The following is a 25,330-nucleotide window of genomic DNA, read 5'->3' as shown; positions in this document are numbered from 1 at the left end:
CTGTTTTAATCACTTGATTGATTTGTAGCCTTGTACTAACAATGTACTGTCGCCCAGGGGGATCAGAATTTGATCCAATGGGCCACAATTTAGGGATAAGTTCTTTACAGATGTGTTGGCAGCTTGCAGGCTAGCGAGGCGTTTACTTGCTATGGAAGGGGGAGGAGAGCTGATGGCCTGTCGGAGAAGCAAAGAGTGGGCGGGGTGAGAAGGAGAACTGTTACTTGAGTCTGCGCTCGGCAGATGCGATTCACCAGCTGGATCTCCTGCAGAGACATCAAGGGTTGGCATAGGCCGCTGTACACACGCTAGATTCTCAGCAGAGGTGACCCTAACTAGATGCCTCACCCAAGAACCATCTAGTGTGGGTAAAAGGCTTCAGTCTTGCAGCTCTGTACAGCCAATTACACGTGTATGAAGTTGGAAGTACCACAGCAAACTGTGTACTGTTGTCATGGCTTCCAAGAGGAAAACTTTGAACTTACTGGCAATTTTAGAAATCCCCAGCCAGCTGCAAGATGAAATTGAAATATCATATTTAGTATCATATTTCAAAGAAGTGTGATATAGCAAGGGTCCATGCAAATGGAGTGCTGCTTTAAAGGACAACTCAAGTGAAAGGGATATGGAGGCTGCCATATTCCTTTCCTTTTAAACAATACCAGTTGCCTGACCGCCTTGCTGATCTATTTGCCTGCAGTATTGTCTGTATAATTCCTGACAAGGTAGGCTGCATGCTTGTTTCTGATCTGACAATATTGTCAGAAACATCTGATATGGTGCATGCTTGTTCAGGGTCTATGGCTAAAAGTATTAGAGCAGAGGATCAGCAGGACAGCTAGGCAACTGGTTTTGCTTAAAAGGAAAGAAATGTGGCTGCCACCATATCCCTCTTACTTTTGTTGTTTAATGGCTTAGAAAAGCTGACCTACTAGTACAAGTTTTGGGTTGGGTGTTGGCCATTCAGGGCTTTTCTTGCTCAGAAACAAAATAAGATGGTTTAAGACGATGATTTTGCCTCCTGCTGCGATGGGTACTGAGTAAACAGTACAGTATCCAAAGTCTGCAATCCCTGCACTGCACGGTTTTGTCAAGGTTCATAGCAGCAAGAACAGACACAATTATCTGTGTTATTCTCTATGGGTGTATAAATACTGAGGAATGCGGAGCCCTCCTAGTGTGCTGTTCATCTTTCATATCCTCCCTTCATTCACATCAGATAATGAAGGTAAATTATAGGTTATGTTCACGGCAGGGGTTTTCCACCAACTAGTATTTTCCAATCACGGAGAGTGTAATCAGGATTGTGTTTCTTGGGGTCTGAGGGTTTTTCAGTGCATCCGTTATAATATGTACGCATGTTAAATTTCTCTGATGGCTGCAGGCAGGTGAAAGTTGGAATCTTCTGTCTATGAGTTTGGTTTAGCTTTTGCTACAGTTGTGTATAGGAATACAGGTGTCATTTTAACTTGACAGTAAGGCTGATCTTAAACCTTGATCTGTGTGTGTGCTGTACGAAGAAGTCAATCCTTTCACCATACAGGCTCAAGGTGCGGACACACCTTTGATGGATGTTGCCCATCGGATCAGGACCTGATCCCCTTGAGAGTAACATCGCTGGGCCAGATCTCACACGCAAGCCAGCTGTGTAGCTGATGATGCTCTATGTTGCTATGCGGGGGGGGGGGGAGGGGGGGGGTGGCAGAGGGCCGATGAGTGGTGCAAACAGTGGACCTGGTTGGGGATTGGCTTTGCTAGGGTTGAGTAGATCTGCCCAGCTGGTCGCTCAACGCGTTGGGGGTCACCGGCTGCTGTAGTCTGGGCCGGTCGTTATTGGCTGTCTCAGCTGACTTAAAGCTTCATATTCACTGCCCTACAGCTCCCGTGACGGTCATCAGCGACGCCTCTTCCTGTCGGCGGGTTAAAACGCGAGGTCATGCAATGTACACGGCAACACGAGGAGGACATCCGTGTTGCTTTGAGCGGTGTCATAAGGGATCTCAAAGATCCGATCCTCCGTGTCGGTCCGTCGTCATCGGTGCGACGCTAGGAGGCTTTAATTAATACTGACTTATTTTAAGTCATGCAACACCACGGGAACATTCTACAGAACTATGCTATTGGGTGTTTACACTGCCTGTTTATGTGAATTGAGGTACACACAGGTTTTTTTTGTTAGTCTATGCTACCTCATTTTTTAGTGAACACTGCATAATAATTTTGGTCGCGGGGTTCATGCTGCCTAAACAATGTTTCCTACACACATTACTCCGGGGCACACTACCTGACTTTGCGGGATAATCTGCATGTTTATGAAATTGGGGGTTACATGCTGCCTAATTATGTTAATTCTTTTATGCACATGGACGGATTCATTTTCTTTGGAGAGCGATGGGCACGCTAATTGTTTTGCCTGACACGTAGCCTATTTACGTTTGGGAGACTGCATAATTATGTTGTTTGGGGGTATGTGCTACATTGATGACCAGAAGTGCCCCAAAACTTCTTAGCAATGCCTCTGTACTGAAGTAAATGCTATAAGTACTTTGTTTGAAATCTGGTCGTACGCGGGCTAATTTTAGCAATAGCCAGTATAACTAAAATGCTGGTTCGGCACGGCTGATCAATCCCATAAACAGCACTTGTTCTTGATCTTAATTCCCAGCAATATCCAATAAAAATAAATGGTTTAAGGATAAAATTATAGCGCAAACCCATTCTAGATTTTATGCTGCATTTAATAATCACACAGTTTCTGTTTTTGTGATCGTTAAAACTTTTTGGTTGGAATGGATTAGAATGATCCAATCTGCCGAAAACATGGCGGGTTTAAGTCTGGTTATTAGTTTGAAGCTTGATAACAGCCAGCATTGTTCAAGGCTGATACTTGATCAGAATACAGGTTTTGGCATGGCGGTACATCTACCATGGTACTGATACAGATTTTGATAAGATTCCAGAAGAAACTGAAAACCGTAACTATAAAGCATAAATGCAAGTGAACTTTTGACATCCAGCCGGGCCACTTCAACCACCCCCCAACAAGTCAGCTGCCAATAAAGGACTTGTAAATACACCATTCTTCATACTATGCTCCTCCACCTGCAAAGTTCTGGTATGACTGTATGTTTTTACTGCTTATTCATCATACAGTAGCTTTTTTTAAGCTTTTGTAGAAAGAGGCATTTTGCATTCTTTATATGGAGCCAGTTGGGTTTTTTATTTCATATCCAGAGCATAGCACAAAAAAGAATAGAGAGAAGTATGCAGGGAAAGGTTAGAAGCATGTAATCAGATGTCTAACCTAAAGGAAATATGCAGCTTTTAAAGAATGTGTCTTTCTATGGAAAAGCCTTCCACCCTCACCTCTGAAAAGGTATTCACGTAACACTACAAGCGCAGTTAAAAGCCAGCTTTCTAGAGTAACAGACTTGCCTGTAATTCTCCTCTCGTGTTCACCACTTGAGATTTGTATCTTGTGTTGACTTTGCGTAACTTGATAGCTGAATGTAATTGCCTTTAAATGGTAGAGATTTTTGTAATGCTTTTCAGAGGGCTGATGCTTTTCACACAAATGAATTTAATAATCTTGCTTCCTCATGCTCTACTCTGCCATGTGACATAGTTATGAAAATGCATGGGAAACCGTAATGGAGCAAGATGTCCTTTAGTGCGTCATTTCTATAGACAGTCTGAAGGAATTTCTATTGAGAGCCTGAAGATACCTTGAGGAGGAAACTTGTAATTTCAAATAAAGAACTACTGACTTGCCCAACCAGACAAAAGAGCCAGGACAATGTTATCTTTACTGGAGAAGAACTGTATATTTTTCAACCTTAATGCTGGGTACACACGGTGCGTTCCCGCACTCAATGCCCCGCTCGATTCCCGGCCGCTCGATTATTTTTGAGCGCATTTTGATGATTGCTAGGTCGATTCTCAAGCAAAGTATGCCAAATCGACCTAACGATCCATCTAAACGTGAATCGGACATGTCTGAAATAATCGAGCGGACGGGAATCGAGCAGGGAATCAAGTGCGGGAACGCACCGTGTGTATCCAGCATTAATGAGACACTGAAGCGGAAAAAAAATTATGATATAATAAATTGGTTGTGTAATACGGATAATTACTAGAATTTTAGTAGCAAAGAAAATATTCTAATATTTTTATTTTCAGTTATATAGTGTTTTTTATAACAGTGCATCATTCTCTAAAGCTGGCCACTAACGGTCCAATTTCTAGCGAAAACTCGTTCGAGCGATCAGAAATTCTGATCGGACGAAAAATCGTTCACTACACCATCAACTAACCAATCATTGCTTCCTATCTATCACGACCACCAAGAAAATCCAAATTTTTGTTCAACGAAAATTCATTCGGGCGACATTTTTTTCACTCGTTCATAATTGATTGTGTCCACCAATGGAGATTTTTTACAACCAATCCGATCAGAAATTGGACCGTTAGTGGCCAGCTTTATATTTGCAGTTTAGACACTACTCAGCATTCTAAATGGGTTCAAAAGTTCACTAGCCTGCTCTGGAAAATCTTCCCTGCAGAGGGAAAAAAGATACATTGGGCCTGATTCACAAAGCGGTGCTAACAGCACGCTGGTGAAAAGCCCTTTATCACGCCTAAACTCAGTTTAGTTATGATAAGTTTGGGCGTGATAACTATAGCACCAACTGGGTTAGCACCGCAGTGCACAGCTGATCAAAAGTTTTGCGCTAGCAAAGTCTGGTGCACTTCGCACAGAGTTTAATGGCGCTACTTTGCGTGTGGGACTTTGCGCGTGATCTAAACTTATCATGCCTAAACTGGCTTTTCACCAGCGTGGTGCAATGGTTATCACGCCTAAAGTCTCTAACTGGGTTAGCACCGCTTTGTGAATCGAGCCCCTTGTCTTTTAAAACTTATCTCAAGTGTCTGGCAGAGTTCTCTGCGACTTTGAAAGTCGTGGAGCTCAATGGCTAATTTGCATTGAAAACAACTGGAGTTTCTTAGCTCTTCCTTTACTGGAAACAATATTAGACTTGTGTCTCTGTGTTTTTCTTAGCTGTACTACACATACAAATCATTAGATCATAATTTTTTTTTCGGTTCAGTGTCTCTGTTCTGTGGGGGGATTCTTAGGAGAAAAACAGAGACTTACCTTGGGCTTCTATCAGCCTTCTGTAGCGGTAATGTCCCACGCCGTCCTCCTCCCATCTGCCGTTCTCCGCCGCCGACCCCGGTCTAGCGCGGCATGAGATCCAACTGCGGCTGCACTACAGTGGCCGCGCACCCGCTCGCTTCCGCCTCCGTCATCGGAAGCTTACTGCGCAAGCGCAGTACAAGAAACCGTTGTACTGCGCCTGCGCAGTAAGCCTCAGATGACGCGAGCGGAGGAGCGGCGGCGCGCATTAGTCGTCTGTGTGACAGACGAATAATAGCCCGGTGCCGGCTGCGGGGAACGGCGGATGGGAGCAGGACGGCGTGGGACATTACCGCTGAAGGGGGCTGATAGAAGCCCCAGGTAAGTGGCAGTTTTTCTCCTCAGAAACCCCCACAGAACCCCTTTAAGTGTAGCAGAGATCACAGCCGTAAAAGAATCAATACTTATCCGGGGGTTCCTCCAGCCCAATAAGTACATATCAGTTCCTCGCCATCCTCCCGCAGTCTGCCGTTGAGCTGGGATCAGCCCCGGTAGCAGGCTCTGTCGGGTCCAGTTTGGATCTAATGCACATGTACGGACCTCCCGGCTGAACGGCAGACCGTGGGAAGACAGCGAGGGACTCAAACGTGCTTATGCGGCTGGAGGAAGCCCCAGGTAAGTATTAATTTCTTTTAAGGCTGCGATCTCTGGTTTACTTTAAAATTGCTAAGAAGACTATCATAAAAAATTAAAAATGTAAAATACAGTACATGAAAACACATAAGGAAAAATTTTAATTCTTCTACAGTGAAATGAGCTATAAATTACTTTTCTCCTATGTTGCTGTCACAGTAGGTAGTAGAAATCCAACAGAACTGACAGGTTTTGGACTAGCCCATGTCCTCATGGTGGATTATTAGAGTTTTCTTTATTTTCAAAATGACTTGGTGAATGGCAGTTGCTCAATCTGCAGAAATAATGCACAAACAGGTAGGGGGCGGCCTGAATCTTTGTCTAGATCCTTTCTATGGAGTGCTTTTGTAAATATGAAATGAAATATTGAGAATACCCCATGAAGAGATGGTCAAAACCCTGTCAGTTGAAGGTGTGGTGGAGGTGTGGCTGAAAATGGAACCAAGGTGTGGGCACATATCTTTTCCCCAAATATGTCTGCTCTAAAAATGTCCCACCCTTTCATCTTAGCAAGTTGGGAGTTCAAGAGCGGTATGTTGCTAAGTATTGGCTGCACCATTTTAATGAACTGTAGAGTTCAGTATAACAAACAGGATCAGCACCTCAGTGCCCAACAACACAGGTAACTGCGCATTACAATACATAGACATTTGCCTAATATGCCTCCCCTTCATGTACAGTTATCAGAATTTAACATACATTTACATTCATTAAGTCAACCTGTCTCAAATGTGCACCCAACCCCGTTGAAATCCCTGTACTGATATTTCATGTCTACAAAGCTCCATACCAGCCTCATATGGCAGTGTGTATGGAATGGGAATTTGCCTGCGTCTCTCCTGCTGATCCCAGACCACCGGGCTGTGTTACGTTGCGGTCATTGAAAACCATTCAGTCAGAGAATCAGTTCACAAGTTTGGCTCTGTTGTTGACAATCAGAAGTGATTACTCTTGAATGCATAAGCACTTCCGCAGCTGCTGGTGGCAGGTCTTCCATCAAAGCTGCTCCTCTTCCATGTTGATTTCCACAACATTAGCGGCGGTGATTTATGTTCGTGAATTTTTATACTCATTTCCAGTTATTTATCTACACATTTGAGTAACTAATTAGCAAGCCTAAAGGGCTGTAGCTGGGTGAGGACGTTTACATGGTGCACTTGTCAAGACTGCCGAGTATGTTATCACCCAAAGTAGCAAGTGTGACACCGGAGCTGCAGGCATGCCGAACAAAAGTGGGCGTGTGCCTGATTAAAGTATTAAGTGATGCATGAATTAGCATCGCACTGTGGAAAAAGGGGACTAGCAGCTTATAAATAATTCAGACTGCAAATTTATCAGAAGGGAAAATACACATGTTTTGTAAACAAAAACATGACCCTCCTTAATGAGTTTGCATATACAGTATAAACTTAAAAGGAAACTCCACTCATGTTAAAAGGATAAATTAAAAAAAGCAAATAAATAGGAAATGCCGCAAACAAACATTTGTGCTGCACAAGTCTTAAATTTAATATTATTAAAACTATATTTTCATCTTATTCTGCAAAACTGCCAATAAGCTCAAATTGTTTTTCGTTGCAACCTTAAAGGGTATCTGAAGTGAGGTGGTATGATGAGATAAACATGGATACATATAGTACCAATGCTACTTAGAACTTGTCGGTGTTCACACTTTCTATTTTTTAATTGTAGAGCTCCGTAAACCAGTTATCTGTGTAGTTGTGAAGTTTGCATATAGTTATTAAGCTGAAAAATATTTGCCATTAAGAGCCACAGTTGGAGTACTACAGAAAGAATTCCATTACCAATAGTAGTGAAAAGGAAAAGCAGATAATTCTCTGACCTTCAGCAGATATTTCAATAACAGAAATATATATACAAAAAACCTGCATTCAGACAACTAACATAGAAGCACCAGCATATCTGAGGCACTCTAAAAAACAATTATTAATACCAGCACACTTGTTAAGAACACAACACTTGAAATGCTAACCTTCACTAAATACAATGCATCAAGTAATACACATTACATTCCTGTATTTACGAATATATAAAAAATGTGTCCACCTCTTGAGCATGGAAGAAATGCACACTTCAAAGATAAATAAAATTCAGCATATTCGTTTTATAACAGATTTATGCAACAGATGCTTCAAAAAAAGTGCTGCTGTGCAATAATGGATAATCAAAAAGGGCAGTTGTGCAATAATGGGTGATCAAAAAGTGCAGCTGTGCAAAAAGTGGCATTGTACAGAGAATATCGCGTTAATTGATCAAGGAAGTTCTGTCAAGTACAGGCACCAGCAACTTTAAGGGAGCAAGGAGAGCAGCGCATAAACTTTGGCTAATCCCACAATGATTCTGAGGAAGTGATTTGACCTTTCTGGCGTTCAATTTGTGCAGAATTTCTGGTACAATTTTTTTTAAGCATTTCTTTATATTTTCTTTCTATTATAGGCATGTTTGCGTTCTGCTTGCAAGTTACTGTTTTTGCAAGCTGTCCACAAGCATGCATACAATATAAAAAATTTTTTAATTAAAGTATTTATTTTTTGTACACTTAAGCCCAAATCCTATTAACCTTTCTCCTGCGTTTTCTCCAAGGAGATATTTTTAATCCTTACGAATAAAATACGTTAAAGCTCCCAACAAATAAGAAAAACTAAATTAGTTTGGTATTACTATTTTACCTAGTTTTTAGTACGTTTTCAATTGCTAAGTGCTGAAAAGATGCATTTATATGAGCAGAATAATTAACTTCTGGGGGAAATCTCAGGAGAAAAAGTAAATTGGATTTTTAGAAGTTTTTATATTGGATCTAGTACAGAAGTTGGTATTAAATCCAATACAAAAAAACGTTAATTTCCTGCCTGATGTGATGACGATGTGTGCACCGGTCACCTGCGCAGTACTTTCCGACCACGTCAGCATGACAAGGAGCGGCTCTTGCATAGGCGCAGTAGATAACGACCTGGCCAGGTTGGCATCTCCAACGGAGGGGATCCCGGGACACCGGAGCTGAGGCGAGGGACATATCGGCTCCCAGGGGCTGAAGGAAGGCCCAAGTGAGTAGATTTCATTTTCTATATGTTGCCTGATAATTCCTTTAAGTGCGTTAGGGCCTATTTCCACTTGGGCCAAATTTGGCATGAATCTGCAGCGTTTCCCTGCAGGCGAGAGGGTCGGGGAAACACTGCCTATACCATAGCATAGCTTGCCGTCCAGATCACATTGTGGTGTGAATCTGGAGGGCATGCTGCAAATGTCTTCAGCCCACAGCTAAATGCCTATAGCCATGCATTACATGGCTTGGCAATGCGTGGTGCAGCTGCGCAGCAGAACAGGAGCCATGGGTCCAATCTGAAACAGACGTGGAAACTGGCCCTCATAGATTGTGGCTCTGAACTGTGACAGACTGGGTGACAGACTCTGTTCTTCAGCTGAGAATATAAAAACATTAAACCTACTTTTTTATTTTTTTGTTTTCAGTTTTTAAACAGAAAAAAAACGGTGGGATTCTAAAAAAAGTCATCTTAATGGTGCCCATATACGGGACAATAAAAAGTCTGATTTTTCCGCTTATTCGACCAAAACTATCAAATCGAATGAATCTCTTTTTTTCTATCAAGAAAAGCGAATGATTATCCCGTTTTTCGATAACAATCCGATCAGACATGTTGGAAAAATCGTTATATTTGATCTAACGGAATAATAAAACGAAATTATCTAATCTTTGTATGTAAATTGGTTCAGCGCTCAACACAATCCACTCCCTCCTGTGAAGCAAGGCGATAACATATATTCCATAAAGCATGCAAGGTGATATGTACTCAGATAGAACTCCCCCCTATATGAAGAGACTCACCGGATGGTCTGGCCAAACGGGCCCGTCAGCGCGATAGTGGTATAGGCCACCTCAGGCGACCACAGCTGGGCACTTGTTATCCAAAGCGAGTCACCTCCAAAAAGAAACGCCTCACATAGCGTAAAAGTGTAAGGGATGTAGTCCCACGTTTATTATAAAATTGAGCATATAAAAATTTGTGGACACAGTCCATAAAAACACATGCAGGTGGTTATGGCAATGTACGCTGCTCCGGCTCACACCCCCGCTAAAACCGCTGCTCGTATGTGGAGAAGCGTGTATCAGACAGTCTCCGCATCCGGTGACGTCACACGCGCAGCGCCGCTCCGCCTAACGCGTTTCGTTACCATAGTAACTAGTCAGGGGCCCCTTGCTTCACAGGAGGGAGTGGATTGTGTTGAGCGCTGAACCGATTTACATACAAACTTTCTCTGGCTTTACACAATAAGCAGGGAGCGCTCCACTTGATGAACTCTATTGTGTCACTTAAACTGACTTTTTAATATATATTGTCTAAATTATCTAATCCTATAAGAAATTGTAACATGTATGGGCACCATTAGGAGTACTTAGATAGATAAAATTGTTTAACCTCCTTGGCGGTAATCCGGAGTCAGTCTTGGAGTAAAAGAAAAAAGTTGCTGTGAGCGGTAATCCCGGGGAGGTGAGTCCCTGCAGGGGCTGCTGCAGACCTCTCTGTCTTTTTCCTGCTTGTATGCTGGGAATACACGGCTCAATTCTGAGCCCTTAAGATGGCTCCATAGATAATTTCCGCCATCTCTGATCACCGTTCGATCGTTTTGCCGCTCGATTCACCATTGAAGTTAATTGAAAAAAAGAGAAAAACGAGCGGAAGATAAGAGAATCGAGCGGGCAAAATGATCGGGTGCAGAATCAAGTGCCAGAATCGAAACGTGTGTTCCCAGCATTAGGGTCTGAAAGCACTTGAACACATTGTAACACTTTTATGCTGGGAATACACGTTTCATTTCTGCCGCTCGATTCTGTGCTCAATCGTTTTTACTGCTCGATTCTGCAGTCGATTCTCTTATCTTCTGCTCGTTGTTCTTATCTTTTTCTTTTCACCTCTATGAGAAATCGAGCGGTAAAACGATCGAGCAGGAGATCGGACATGTCGGAAATTATTTATCAAGCCATCTAAATTGCTCAAAAGCGAACCGTGTATTCTCAGCATTAGACCCTATAATCAGGAAAGAATCATACCGCCAGGGAGGTTAACCATGGTGATTGAAATCTACGCTATGTTTTGGTGGGCTCCTGGCTGGCAGGGCGTAGATTTCCATCACTGCCCGCAGCGCGTATCTGCCATTTCCGTCGCTCCCCGCTGATCACACCGCTCAAGCCTGATGTCTCTTGCCGCAGCTCACTGGCTCTGCCCGTCTATATGAAAATTGGCTCCTGGCCGTGTCTATCAATGTAAGCTGCTCCCATTGGCTTACATTAATAGACACGGTCAGGAGCCAATGAAATCGGCTCCTGACCGGCTCACATGACTCTGCCGTCATAGAGATGGTAGAGTCTGTCAGTAGGATTCCGGCTTGCGGAGGTGATGGCTGTTGAGCCGGTTATGCGCGGCGATTCGTCGGGATTCCGTCGGTATTGTACCAGCAGTCTCTGGTCCTTAAGGGGACAGAGACCGTTGGTACTTAATAGTTAATCTAATTAGTGTTTTTACAGTTCAGGTTTGCTTTAAACTGTGGACTTGAATGACTACTGTTGCAAAAACAATCTAGAATAATTTATTGTATCATGGTTTAAAATTGCTATATAAGTTTAAGCAGAATATTTAAAGATTAATACAGCAAAGTCCCCAGTATTCAGCAGAGGCGGGGTTTGCCAGATAAATGTGCTTGCCGGTTGTTTGAGCACTCGCACTCCCCCTCGTGCAGCAGAAGAATCTACCTACCGTTCCTCCGGGTGCCGTCTTCTACCCTTCCTGTAGCTTTCAGCGGCTTCTGGCATCCTCTGTGTATGGCTTTCGGAGTGTCACCTGACCTGCGTGGTCGCCGGAAAGGCACTGGCAGCTTCAGGATGCAAAAAAGATGGCACCCGGAGGATCTGCAAGTGATAGGGCCAGTTTTCCCATAAGGCACTGTTGGTAAGTGTCTACAGATGCCTGATGATGGAAAGGTGGCTCACTTCCCTCTCCAGTGCCTCCCTCCCACCTTCCCTATGCAGAGTGTAAATGAAGGTTACTCACCCTACTCTTGGCATTCCGCTGACCAGATCTACCTTCAGTTATGGGCAACTTTATCCACGGTTAAGGTTCCCTTTAATACTAAGTTTCCTCCATTTACCTAGTACTTGGGGGCACCTCTAGCTACTTATATTAGGTAGCCAGAAGTGCCCTCAATAATAACGGGGCACCTGTAGCTTCCTTTCACGGGCAAGGGAAGTAAGGGAGAAGTGACAGCTGGGGCATTCCAGTTTGTTGAGACTTCTGGATGCCTGAGTTTCAGATAACAGGGACTTTGCTGTACTCTCATTTTTAGTGGGAATTCTACAAAACATATTTACGCTGCGGGTAAAAAAACAAATACAAAACAACTCTAATTCTTGTAAGTGCATTTTTACTCTTCTGCCAGATGGTTTGTAGTTGGGTGGGAAGGGCTCAGTGTAGGTCAGGAAATACCTCTCCCCTGAGTGTACCAGAAAGGCTGTACGGTTTGTTAGGTTTGCTTTGTGCGTTCCGAGATAGAACAGACATATGCTTGTAATTTAAAGCATGTTAGATAAGATGCACTTGTAACTTGTGCCAGCAATAACACCAGACAAACCCTTTTCCTTGATAAATGATGTTTGGGATAAAGCTGAAATAACTTCTCTGATATACTCGTGGAAATTTACAGTACAATTATTCCAATATATTTATAATCCGGAGCGCCCAGCAGGGTCCGATTCATCAGATTGTGTCAGGATTGGAGTTTCATATAACACAAAAAATGGAAAACTAGACTATAGCTCTGAAACAAGGAAATAGAAAAATGATGTAAGAACGAAATGTTGGTTTTATAGCGCTAGTATTGTACAATGCAGTTTCTGAAAGTAGATGTGCCTTTACATAATATCAATAATGCTAGAAGTAACATAATCCACCCCCCTCCTTAATTGTTACCTGACCTGAACTAAGGCCGAGTTCCGAGTTCGCACAGTACAAAAAAAGTTACATTTAGACGAACTAAACGGAGTGGATTGGCATAGTTGCCAACAAATCCTATGCAAGCGGAACAAAAGTATGGGTGGTACTTGATTTTTGTGGACTGGACTGACAAAGCCGATGAAGACTGAATATATTTTGCCTTTTTCTCAAATTCTGATGTCCGTTCCGGTCCTTCGCTGCTGCTGGCATTGCTGCTCGTGTCCTCCTCTCAATGGCTTTGGTGCCAAGGTGGTGAGTTGGGCGTCCGAAAGGGATGCTTATTCGGATTTTGTGGAATGGAATTTGCATTTCTACGTTTCCGCGTTTTATTTCAGCGTGAGTACTGCATTATCACAACTCTGTAATTTTAGCCCAGTCACAGAGCTCGGAAGCATTGGACCAACCAGAGAATGCAGAGTCCACTCAGAAGCATTTGGCCAATCAGAGAATGCAACAAATTACCAAAAAGACTCCTTAAAAAACTGGAAATCGACATTGGCAGAAATTGGAATTGCCATGGAATTGGAATTCGGCATCTCCAACAATCCCTAGTTCCCGATACTAGCCAATCTGCTATCAATAGCCAATCGGCTAGTAGTGCTTGTAGGTAATAATAGCCGATTGACTGTCACTAGACGAACAGCTAGTACTTCAGCTACTAGTTACTTTGGGTGCTGAGCCATGGGGTTTAGTGTTAGGCATTAGGAGGGAGCATTACTGTTCCGCATTAGGAAGAAGGCCTAGTTAGAGAATAGGAGACCGTGTAAGTTGAGAGTAAAGTATTGAAAATACAATATATAAGTAATACTCTACAGTATTACATGAAAACAGTGCACAGTTCACCACTATACGTAGTCTACGGGTCCTTTCACACAGTGGATTCACCACCTTTCAGATGCCCCCAGAGGCAGATCACTCCCACCAGCCACATCTGAACGTGACTGAGCAGTGGCCGCCAGAAGCTGAACTGCCCGACAAGCTTGCAGTTTAGGCTTCTGTGTAAAAGAATCCTAACACTATCAGATACTCTGCATTTCTCACCATCCTTTTTTTCCTCTTCTACTTTTTTTTTATTGTAAAAGCCTGGCATCAGACCCACTGGCCCAGATACCCTCCATGGCACTCCCAATAACTAGTGTACCAGTGAAGGAGAAAAATGCATTTGTAAATACAGATGTTTCTAGGCTGCTCAGTTTGGGTTTGCTGAAACCTATTTAATAAATGTGTCAGCTTCACTGTGAATGATTCTACAGAGCAGAATGTTTACCACAATAACAACTGAATTACATTTCCTTGTTTTGCTGACAACGTGGCTGACAAGCAGGATGGGCCCTCTGACCTGGAATGAAGTATCTAAACAGGAAATGGTTGGTGTGGTCAGGAAAACAGGAAGAAATAACACACACGATCTAAGTTTTACACCTGGCCCTTCCTGCTGGTTTTCACTAGTGCTTTGTTCCTCAGATTTCAGTCAGTCTTTCAGTTATGCTTTCCTGCTTTGTCAGCACATCCAAGTTCCTGCTGTCACACATAACATCATGGGATGACCCTGCTCATAATCAGTTCTCCTCAATCAAATACTAATTGAAGGGAGACAATCAATATCTCTCACGGCTAGAGTCCTTATTTTGTGCCTATTCCTATAGAACTCTGACTAAAATTGACTGATCTGCTTTTATGTGCAAAACCACATCCCCTAGATAAAGTATATTTGTAGTCATAGAATTAAGATATGTACACTTTTAAGGACTGACCTTAAGATAGATTGGTTAGACACACACTGGTTGGTAGCTTGTTCTGTTGCGTAGAGGGGCAAGGATGAACAAGAGGCTTAAAGGACACCTGAAGTGACAGGGATATGGCGGCTGCCATATATGTTCCCTTTTCAACAATGAAGGTTGCCTGGCTGTTCTGCTTATCTTTTGACTCTAATAACTTCAGGCATAGATCCTGAACAAGCATGCAGATCAGATGCTTCTAACAAGATTAGTTGCATGCTTGTTCAGGTGCGTAATTCAGACACTACTCATTCCACAATGATCAGCAGGATAACCAGGCAACTGTTATTGTTTAAAAGGAAAAAAATATGACAGCCTCCATATACCTCACTCTTCAAGTTCCCTTTAATCTTCAAGAAAGGCCTCAAAACTCACCTTTTCACTCTGGCCTACCCCCCTCACTGGTGCTCTAAACCCACAGCTGAACTCTGGTTCCCTACCCTTCCTGTCCATACCTCTCCCTCTAGATTGTAAGCCATCGGGCGGGGTCCTCCTCCTTATGTCTCCTACCTGATCATGCACCTCCATTACCGTACACCCATCCTATGGATCTGAGTGAACTCTTGAGTGAACTCGATTTGCCTAATCTCCATGCTCCATGCCAGTGACTAAGCATTACCTTGTACTCATACTGTGCTGCGTGGTCTGGTTTGCATGTATTCCTGTATTGTCTTATTGCTGTATGTCACCCCTAAATATTGTCTGTAACCTAAACTACTGTCCAGCGCTGCATAATATTTTGCCACTTTATAAATACAATAAATAAATGAATGATGCTGTGAGGATTGTTAAACTAGAACAAATTAGTTTATTTATTATTTATTGTATTTATAAAGCGCCAACATATTACGCAGCGCAGTTTAGTTATTAATGGACTCCCGAGGCGAACCTCTTAATCTATCTTTACTTACGTGGGGCATCTTCCAGCCCATAGAAGTCATTGTGGTCCCTCGCTGTGCTCAGGTCTTCCTTGGTATCCTGCTGGCCACCCATAAAGATGGCAGACCCTCTGGTGGGTTGGTGTTTCTGTGCATGCGAGCGAACGCGCCACATGATCTTAGCCCACGTCCCTCACTGCAGCTCCGGTCCTCCTCAGTGTCCCGTTGGCCACCCGCATGCGCGGGCACCTGAAGTGAGAGGTAAATGGAGGCGGCCATATTTATTTCCTTTTAAGCAATACCAGTTGCCGTGCTGATCTTCTGCCTCTTATACTTTTAGCCATAGACCCTGAACAAGCATGCAGCAGATCAGGTGTTTCTGACATTATTGTCAGATCTGACAAGATTAGCTGCATGCTTGTTTCTGGTGTGTGATCCAGACACTACTGCAGCCAAATAGATCCAGCAGTGCTGCCGGTTGGTTAAAAGTAAAAATGTCAGCCTTCCTATACCACTGACTTCAGTTAACTTTTAAAGGGAACCTTAACTTGAGAGAAATATGGATGTTTCATTTTAAACAATACCAGTTGCTTGGCACTCCTGATGATCTCTTTTGCTGCAGTAGTGGCTGAATCACACACCTGAAACAAGCATGCAGCTAATCCAGTCTGACTTCAGTCAGAGCACCTGATCTGCATGCCTGTTCAGGGGCTGTGGCTAAAAGTATTAGAGACACAGGATCAGCAGGAGAGTCGGGCAACTGGTATTATTTTTAAAGGATATATCCATATACTTCTCAGTTTAGGTTCCCTTTAACCAAATATATCAATGTTTCCTTTCTTGGCCGTTGTGGAAGGTTATGTCACTCATATAAACAATACAAAACAAAATGTAGCCTTAGGCTAGGTTCACAGTGGGACATTGCGTTGTGTTCCTTGTGGAAGAGGAACACTTGGTAATGCAATAAAAAAGTTGTACCGCATATTACCGCTGCGTTACGTAGCATACAATAGGTACAGTGAAGCATACAAACAGTGAAAAGTATGCTTCCCTGTACCTGTTGTGCTTTTAGAGGGAACACCTGAACACCTATTACACTGTAACACTAACACTGCACTGTTAAGTCACATAGGCTTATCACTGCAGTGCGGTAAGCAGCGTTATAAGACTTTATAATGTGCAACCATAGAGCCCCACTGTGAACCTGGCCTTACACAATGTTGACAAGCGATACATATAAAAAAACGTGATGTGAAGATTCCCATGTTCCTTACACAGCAGGCTGCTCATCCTTCTGCTACTTGTATTATGCTGGGATTGTATAATTGCAACACTACTAGAATCTGCGAGTTTGCCAGAAATAATACAGCTTTATCGTTATAAAACTGTTTATTTTCTTTTAAAGACCTTCTCATTTATTTTGACTTCTGACCCTGATAGAGTTGCAGTGCCCATAAATAGATCTGTGATAGCACAACAAGGAGTGAAGTCAGTCTCATAAATGCCAATAAAGCAGTGCACTGATTGTATATCGTCTTTAACGATTCATCACGCGGAAATCATGGGGAGCCTTGCTGCGCTAATAGCCGCTGTGTTATTAGACGTTTACTGGTCTCTTCCATACGCTCAATGCTTATCCCCTAATAAATCAATTTATGGTACAAGACTAACTGGTCTATAATCCATCTTTATCTTCCCTTTTAAGACTGACAGGGCTTTCTTCCTGTATACGGTTATTTCCCTAAAGATTATACAGGCCTGGTCAAATCAGAGGGAACCTTTTATAAATAACTGGAAAAATGTTTTATGTCTCCTGATAAGTCATTAAATGATACTGTATACCTGCATGCTGTTAAAGTGTACCTGAGATCAGGGTCGGACTGGGACACTAAGGGCCCAACGAGGAAGTTCCCCCCCCCCCCATCCCATTTTGGGCTCACATATACATGTACTCTAGAAATTTTGCATGATTTTATGGTAGGGAATAGATTAACACTTCTGAGGACAGTGTCCAATAGGGATAAGTCCACATGCGGCGCGCTGAGAAAATTAATGTGTCGCCACGCACTGGAACATGGGCGTGGTCATGATGGGTCATGGGCAGACTTGAAAAAAAAAAAACACACACAAAATAAGTAGCAGTTTTTTTTTCACAGAGATTAGGTCCGACCAGATACATTTTAGATAAAATCATCAAGTAGTTACATGCCTCATGATAATTCATCAAATAGTCACATGGCAGCAGATTTTCCGACAAAATGCAATCAGATTGGCGGCAGATATCCCCACAAAATGCAATCAGATTGGCGGCAGATATCCCCACAAAATGCAATCAGATTGGCGGCAGATATCCCCACAAAATGCAATCAAATTGGCAGCAGATATCCCCACAAAATGCAATCAAATTGGCGGCAGATATCCCCACAAAGTCAGGTCCCCTGTTAGTGAAGCTTCCCCCCCTCCCTCACCTGTAGCTCCCCCCTCCCTCACCTGGAGCCCCCCCCCAGTTTAGGTAGGCAGGCCACAGGCGTCCCCAGTTAGGTAGGTCTAATATCCCCCCCAGCTTGGTGGGGGGCAGTGGGCACACAGAGCGGCGGGGAAGCTTCCCCCCCTCCCTCACCTGGAGCCCCCCCCCCGTTTAGGTAGGCAGGCCGCAGGGGCAGGTCACAGGTGTCCCACAGCGCAGGAAGGGGGGCAGTGGGCACACAGAGCGGCGGGGAGGGGGGAAGCTTCCCCCCTCCCTCACCTAGGGGCCCCCCTTCCGCGCTCCCCCTTCCGCACTTCCCCTCCCTCCAAAATTTCAGCCAGTGGCAGTGAGCGGGGAATAGCTTAACGGCATGAAGACATCAGTCATCAGATGAGATCCATCGCTCTGCGTGCCTCTGGCTGGTCTCCGTCTCTCCTGCAATGCACTGACCAATCACGCTCTTGCAGTACTAACTGTGAGAGCGTGATTGGTCAGTGCATTGCAGGAGAGACGGAGACCAGTCAGCGGCACGCAGAGCGATGGATCTCCTCTGATGACTGATGTCTTCATGCAGGTAAAGCTATTCCCCGCTTGCTGCCGCTGGCTGAAATTTTGGAGGGAGGGGGAGTGCGGAAGGGGGAGCGCGGAAGGCGGTCCCCTAGGTGAGGGAGGGGGGGAAGCTTCCCCCCTCCCCGCCGCTCTGTGTGCCAAATTTCCCCCCCTTCCTGCGCTGTGCCGGCTCTGGGGCCCACCGATGGAATCATCGGCAGTTCGGTGGGTCAGTCCGATGCTGCCTGAGATGATGTGACCGGATGAGATAGACATGTGTATGTACAGTACCGAACATACAGATAACTAGGCTATGTTCCCTTTCTTCTTTTTCTGCCTGAAAAAGTTAACTATTCAGGTATGCAAGTGACAGTTTCTCTCCCGTCAGGACCTAGTCGGACTATAGCATAACCCTCACTGAAAAAAAAATACAGCCATAAAACTCTTGCTTGGCAGAGAACAGCTTCTGAGTCCATGGAGTAGACAAAAAAGGACAATAGTTCCTATATTTTAGTTCTGGGACACTAAGACTGTGCGAAAGATAATATTATTCATGTGAGACAATAGAATATTAACCCTTTTCAATCCACTTTTTGGATCCACCATGTCCCCGCCAGCACTTATTTTTCTGATGTGTGTGTGTGGGTATACATGCTTGGTTCAGGGAGTGCTGCTGTGGTGGGTACTACCTCCTCATCCTAGAGCAAGGAGGCAACCCACCATCGGGGAAGGGTGTGGGGCTGACATTAGTTTGTGCACTGTAGCTCCGCCCTTTTGCACGCACAACAGCATAATTACATGGTGCAGTATGGTGACGGACTACATTTGCCAATGGAGTCCCTAGTGATGAGCCCAAATGAATCTATGTAATTTCTATATTACGTAGTTCAGCACCAGAGGATGGGACTGGTGGTGATCAGCCGCCACATTGATTTAAATGTGCTGTCACTGTAACGGATTTTATCTGTCAACAGCGCCCCCTAGTGGCAGCCATTTTTCTATTTCAGTCAATGTCCAACATTGGACCTTTGGATGAAAAGGCCAATGTTGGTGAACCAAGATTGGACATAGACCGATATAGGATTGGAGAGGGTTAAACTTGCTTTTTATAGCTTTGAAAAAGAAAATAAAACTGGGATTCTAAAAAAAAATTTCAATCCATGCAATTTTCACTTGTATTATTTGAAATATCCCGCTGAATCAAAACCATAAACAAATACAGATTTTTGTTGAATACAGTATAAGAAGTTATTTCAGAGCAAATAGTGTTTTTACCACTTTAGCCTATCTGGACGGGTATATTCATCCAGATAGGCTGCACTAACTGCCGCAGGCAGGGAGCGCTCCCAACGACTTCCGCTGTCCCAGAGATCAATGAATGGGAACATAGTTCCCATTGATTGATCTGTGTCTGCGTGCGAAAAAAAGACGGCTTCTCTGAAAAGCTGCGATTATTCTATTTGTCACATCATCCCTTTAGTTCCTGTAAGCGAGAGCTCTTGCTTACAGGATGAATTACCAAAAAATCACTGTGGCCAAATAGTAAAACTACATCTACATATATTTTTTACAAAAATATACACATACAGATACATTTAAAAGTATCTGTTTACCTCCCCACTCTAAAACCCAAATAACATTTTTAATTAAAAATAAATAAAAAAAATTACAATAATTAAAATAAATAGTTACCAAAGGGTCTGAACTTTTTTAATATGCATGTCAAGAGAGAATATTACTATATATATGTTTTTAAATTATTAGCTTGTAAATAGTGATGGACGCAAATTGAAAAAATGCACCTTTATTTCTAAATAAAATATTGATGCCATACGTTGTTACAGGGACATAATTTAAATGGTGTAATAACCAGGACAAATGGGCAAATAAAATAACTGGGATTTAATTATGGTAGCATGTATTTTTTTAAAGCTATAATTGCTGAAAACTGAGAGATAATGTTTTTTCAATTTTTTTCTTAATATTCCCGTTAAAATGCATTTAGAAAAAAATAATTCTTAGCAAAATGTACCACCCAAAGAAAGCCAAATTGGTGGCGGAAAAAACAAAATATAAATTCATTGTGATAAGTAGTGATAAAGTTATTGGCGAATGAATAGGAGGTGAACGTTGCTCGGATGCATAAGGTGAAACAATACTGAAGGTTGAAGTAGTTAATTTTTTCATGAGGAGTACCAACAAATTTGTCCACATCGGCAACATGCAGTCTTAAAGCTCAGCTGAGTAGAACGCAAAGTCCTGTTGTTTAGCTACACTTCTGTAAAAACGTATTTCCCACTTCCCTCTAGTTTTGCTTATTTATAGCACATGTTTCTAATCTCCAAACAAATTTAGTGCAATTCAAGGAACAAGCTGAGTAAACACAACGCACAAGGTTTTGAATGCTTATTTGATTAGTAAAGGAAGGAGCTCACCAATGACCATTTCATCTATGTGAAAAGTAATTGCCCCTTCAGTCACGCAATCAACCAATGATCTAGATTTGAAATACAACAGGGAAAATAAGACTAGACACACCTTAGTTTGATTGCTGCTAGCCCTACTGAATTTCAACGTCTTTTATGTAGAACCTTTTAAACTTGATAAAAAGGCCTCCTCAGACAGCACAGCATGCCTTCAGTTGAAATAAATTCCAGGAGACCTGAGAAAGAAAGTTACTGAAATGTAGTAGTCTAGAAAGGGTTTTCAAAGGCATCATGGCTAAATGGAGAATTTCTGCCCATTTCCTGTTACTTCAGTGATATTCAAAAAGATGGGAATTGGCAGGATGTCCAACAGGGGTATGAAAAGCAATGGAAACAAACTCACAATGGATCTATTAATCTATATAAATACGCGTAAGCATTGTAGATAGTGCCTAGTCTATCTCTCGATAGCAATACTCACAATAGATCTAGCAAGTGCTTATTTAAACTTAGGGCAAGTTCACAGTGCTCCATTGCATTGCAGAATAATTCTGCATGTCATCTTACTGCCCATACAATTCTATGGGCCTGTTCACATTACTGTGTTGTAACTGATCGTGTTATTCTAACTTGCTACATGCAGGCTTTGTATTAAAGTCTATGTCCAGTCTCCATTGCAGTTCACCCATTATAACACGTGCATCATGCAACTGACCACTGTGAACCTAGCCTAAAGCTTGGTACACATGATAGATGACATCTGGCCAAAGTGAAGTAGCTCTCTAAGGCCTGGTTCACATTAGCATTCGCTGTCCGGATTTGCCTGACCGTATACTGTACAAACGGAACTTACGTTCCGCATAGCAATGCAAAGTCTATGCGGACGTTCACATGCGTTAGTTCCGTACCGAACGGAGCCAGATCGGATCCGGACTCCGGACACTTTTCCAACATGCGCTATTTTTCGGGTCCGGATCATCCGGCCCACGCACCCGGACCGAAGCCTGACTGCACCATCCGGAAATAGAAACCAATGGGAAACGGAAAGCACAGAACACACTGGCTACAAACACCTGACATTCTACCCCACTTCCTATGAGTATTCTAGCAGCCATTTTGGATGGGGACACATGGGCCAAGCATTTCTGGAGTGGAGCAGCAGTGACTAACGTGCTGGAGCTGTTTGGCAGTATGTCGGAGGTGGAGGTGAGGCCTAAACAGCGGAGGACCTGATTCTACAGGTGCACCTTCTGCTGACCTCACAGACCCGAACAATTATATAGTTTTATTTATAACTATTACCAAACGGATCTGGATCGCAGCCGTATACATACCTGATGCAACCGGACCGGATCCGTATCGGATCAGGTCCTGTCATCCGGTCCGTTTGGCACAGAAACGCAAGTGTGAACGGGGCCTAAGCAATCCTGAAGTGTATTTCATAACAAAAGTTTGATACTTCCCTCGGTAGAGTCCAGAAGCTTACTGGGTCCTTCTACATGCCATCAGTCCATTGCTGCATTCCTCATCATCTTGCCGTGAGCATGGCTGTTGATGGGCATAACCTTACTGGGCATGTACGAGTACAGTCTGCGCATGCCTGATAGCGGGAAGCACTAGTGCACGGAGGAAGAAACCTCTTATCCGCTGGGTCAAATAGGTATAGAGGGAGACATCGCTGAATTGGTGGCATGTAGAAGGACCAGGGAGCTTCTGGACTTCACACCATGGAGGTATCAAACAATTGTTACAAAATCCACTTTAGGATTGCTTTATAGGAAACCTAAACCGGAAAAAAAAATGAGTTTCACTTACCTGGGGCTTCCACCATCCCCCTGCAGCCATCCTGTGCCCTTGTAGTCACTCACTGCTGCTCCGGTCCCCCGCTGCCAGCTAGTTTCGTTCTTGCCGACTCAGAGTTGGTGGGCCGCCACACGTTGGAGGTGCAACACGTACATTTTTACGCATTGCACCTCCAACGCGTAAAAATGTATGTGTTAATGTCCGCAACAGCTTTCTGCGTCAGCGGGAATGCGTGCAAATGTACGCGTGGCGGCCCACCGACTCCGGGTCGGCAAAAAACGAAACTAGCTGGCGGCGGGGGACCGGGAGCAGCAGTGAGTGACTACGAGGGAACAGGATGGCTGCATGGGGCTGCTAGAAGCCCCAGGTAAATAGAATTCATATTTAAATGGAACTCATATTTTTGGGGGGGGGGTTAGGTTTCCTTTAAAGACCATCTCTGTCAAGAATATAGTAGAATGAAAGTATGTGTACAGGAGCCCTCCAGAATTGCCTAAAGATCTGGCTCACTGGTCTTTACTGCTACAACTATTGACTCCAACTGCATTGCTCTCCTCACCCCATCCAGCGGAAGCAGGAATCCTATATTTTCTTTTAGAACACGAAAGCTCTGAAAATGCTGAAGGACCCGCAATTGTAATTTGGGGTAACTGCATCCACTAGGCCCCTAGACTTTCCCCAGGCCCTAGGCAACTGCCTAGGGATGCCTGTGGATGATACGGCTCTGGACTTTCACTAGCCTAGTGCTAAGGAAACTGCTGGCAATTGTGAAGCATGGCTTAAAGGGAACCTGAACCAAGTAAAAATATTTAAAATAAACACATAATGCAACTGCAAATGAATATTACTTACCTCCCCACCAGTTCCTCTCAGAAGCTCACCATAAGGATTCCTTTCAATTCTGACAAGATGTTATCAGACTTGTCTCTCAGGAGGCTGAAAGGCTTAATTGACGGCAACTAGATCAGTTCCTGTCAGTTATAACTGAAAGGACAACTGATGTGCAAGGTAATGTTCATGTTTCCCTATGGCTCAAGGTATATTACTGGTTATCGGAGTACTGACCTGGAAGCTGTTACGAGGTCATCATCATTTTTAAAAATGGAGGACGGATAATTACATTGATCAGAGAGGAGAGCAAGATTGAAAAGCAGACTACGCGAAAGATAAGTTTGACATGTGTGTTTATTTTCACTTTTATTTTTCAATTCAGGTTTGCTTTAACCACTTGAGGACCACAGTGTTAACCCCCCCTAAAGACCAGGCCATTTTTCTCTAAATGGGCCACTGCAGCTTTAAGGCCTCACTGCAGGGCCGCACAACTCAGCACACAAGTGATTTTCTTTCAGAGCTCTCTGTTGGTGGGGTCTGATCGCTCCCCCAATGTTTTTTTTTTTTTTAAGCAAATATTTGATTATTTTTATAATACATTTCCTATTTATTTATTTTCTTATTGCTCCCTCCCTCCCCCCGCCAGCCAATAGGAACACTTTTTTTTTCTTCCCGGGGGACAGCCGTGTCACACGCTGTACTGGGGACAGCCGTGTCACATGGCTGTCCCCAGTACAGCGCTGCCTTAGATCGCAGCGATGTGCACTGTTATTAGACGGCATCGAACAGTCTCCCAGCGGCGATCACCACTGGGAGACTGAAGGCGGAGCTCCGTCATCCAAGAGGAGAAGCGCGTGCATTGGCGCGCGCGATCTCCTGCAATCCCTGTCCCCAGGACCTTACGCCAATCGGCGCGAGGCGGTCCTGGGGCTGCCACACCCATTGGCGTGACGTGGTCGGCAAGAGGTTAAACAGTTTCTGTAGGCACCAAGCTTAAAGGACAACTGTAATGAAAGGGCGATGGAGGCTGCCATATTTATTTCCTTTTAACCAATACCAGTTGCCTGGCTATCCTGCTGATCATCTGCCTCTAATACTTTAGAACACTAAATTAAAACATTTAACATGGCCGGGCTGCCGGGCAACTGGTATGGTTTGATAGCAAATAAATATGGCAGCCTTCATATTCTTCTCACTTCAGCTGCTCTTTAAGGTAGATGTTGATATTTATCCTCATTAAATCATCTGGAAGCATTGCTGTGATATTTAGCCAGCCGTAGACCTGTCATGAGGAATATGGGACCTGTGAATTTATTCCTTAAAGTGAATCCTTTGCTGTAATATTGTGAGTATGGGGCGTAGACTACATGAGTATTCTTATACCTTAAATGGTAACCGCGTCAAATGAAACTATACGATCATTTGTGCTGTGTAAAGAGATGGCAGCATTAGGGAGGAAAAAGACAGCCAACGCGCAGTTCCAGGTGATTTGTGAGCGGGTATCTGAATGACTCACACACTGCGCTTCTTTTGTCTGTACTGGAATGGAAATAAACCAATTATATATATTTGTCCCATCTTATCCATTGGCTCCTGCTGTGTGGAGATCTCCCATCCTTTGTCTCCAACTCCTATTTCTGGGTTGGTTGATTTTCCTGTATAGGCTAAGCTAAGATCTCTTTGTTGATTTCTCCTTTTTGATTTCCTGACTGAAATATCCTCTGTGGGATTAATGCCTTTGTG

General features: G+C 43.5%; 1 protein-coding gene across 5 annotated transcripts in view; it reads left to right on the top strand.

Annotated features, from left to right (window-relative positions):
* Positions 1 to 25,330, top strand: part of MACROD2 (mono-ADP ribosylhydrolase 2) — a 3,010,403-nt gene that overhangs the window by 884,998 nt on the left and 2,100,075 nt on the right. The gene's annotated exons all lie outside the window — the stretch shown is intronic.

The sequence above is a fragment of the Hyperolius riggenbachi genome, chromosome 4 (assembly GCF_040937935.1).
Source record: "Hyperolius riggenbachi isolate aHypRig1 chromosome 4, aHypRig1.pri, whole genome shotgun sequence".
In the NCBI taxonomy this organism is placed as follows: Eukaryota; Metazoa; Chordata; class Amphibia; order Anura; family Hyperoliidae; genus Hyperolius; species Hyperolius riggenbachi.
Note: the sequence above shows the minus strand (reverse complement) of the source record. Positions and strands in the feature narration are given on the sequence as shown.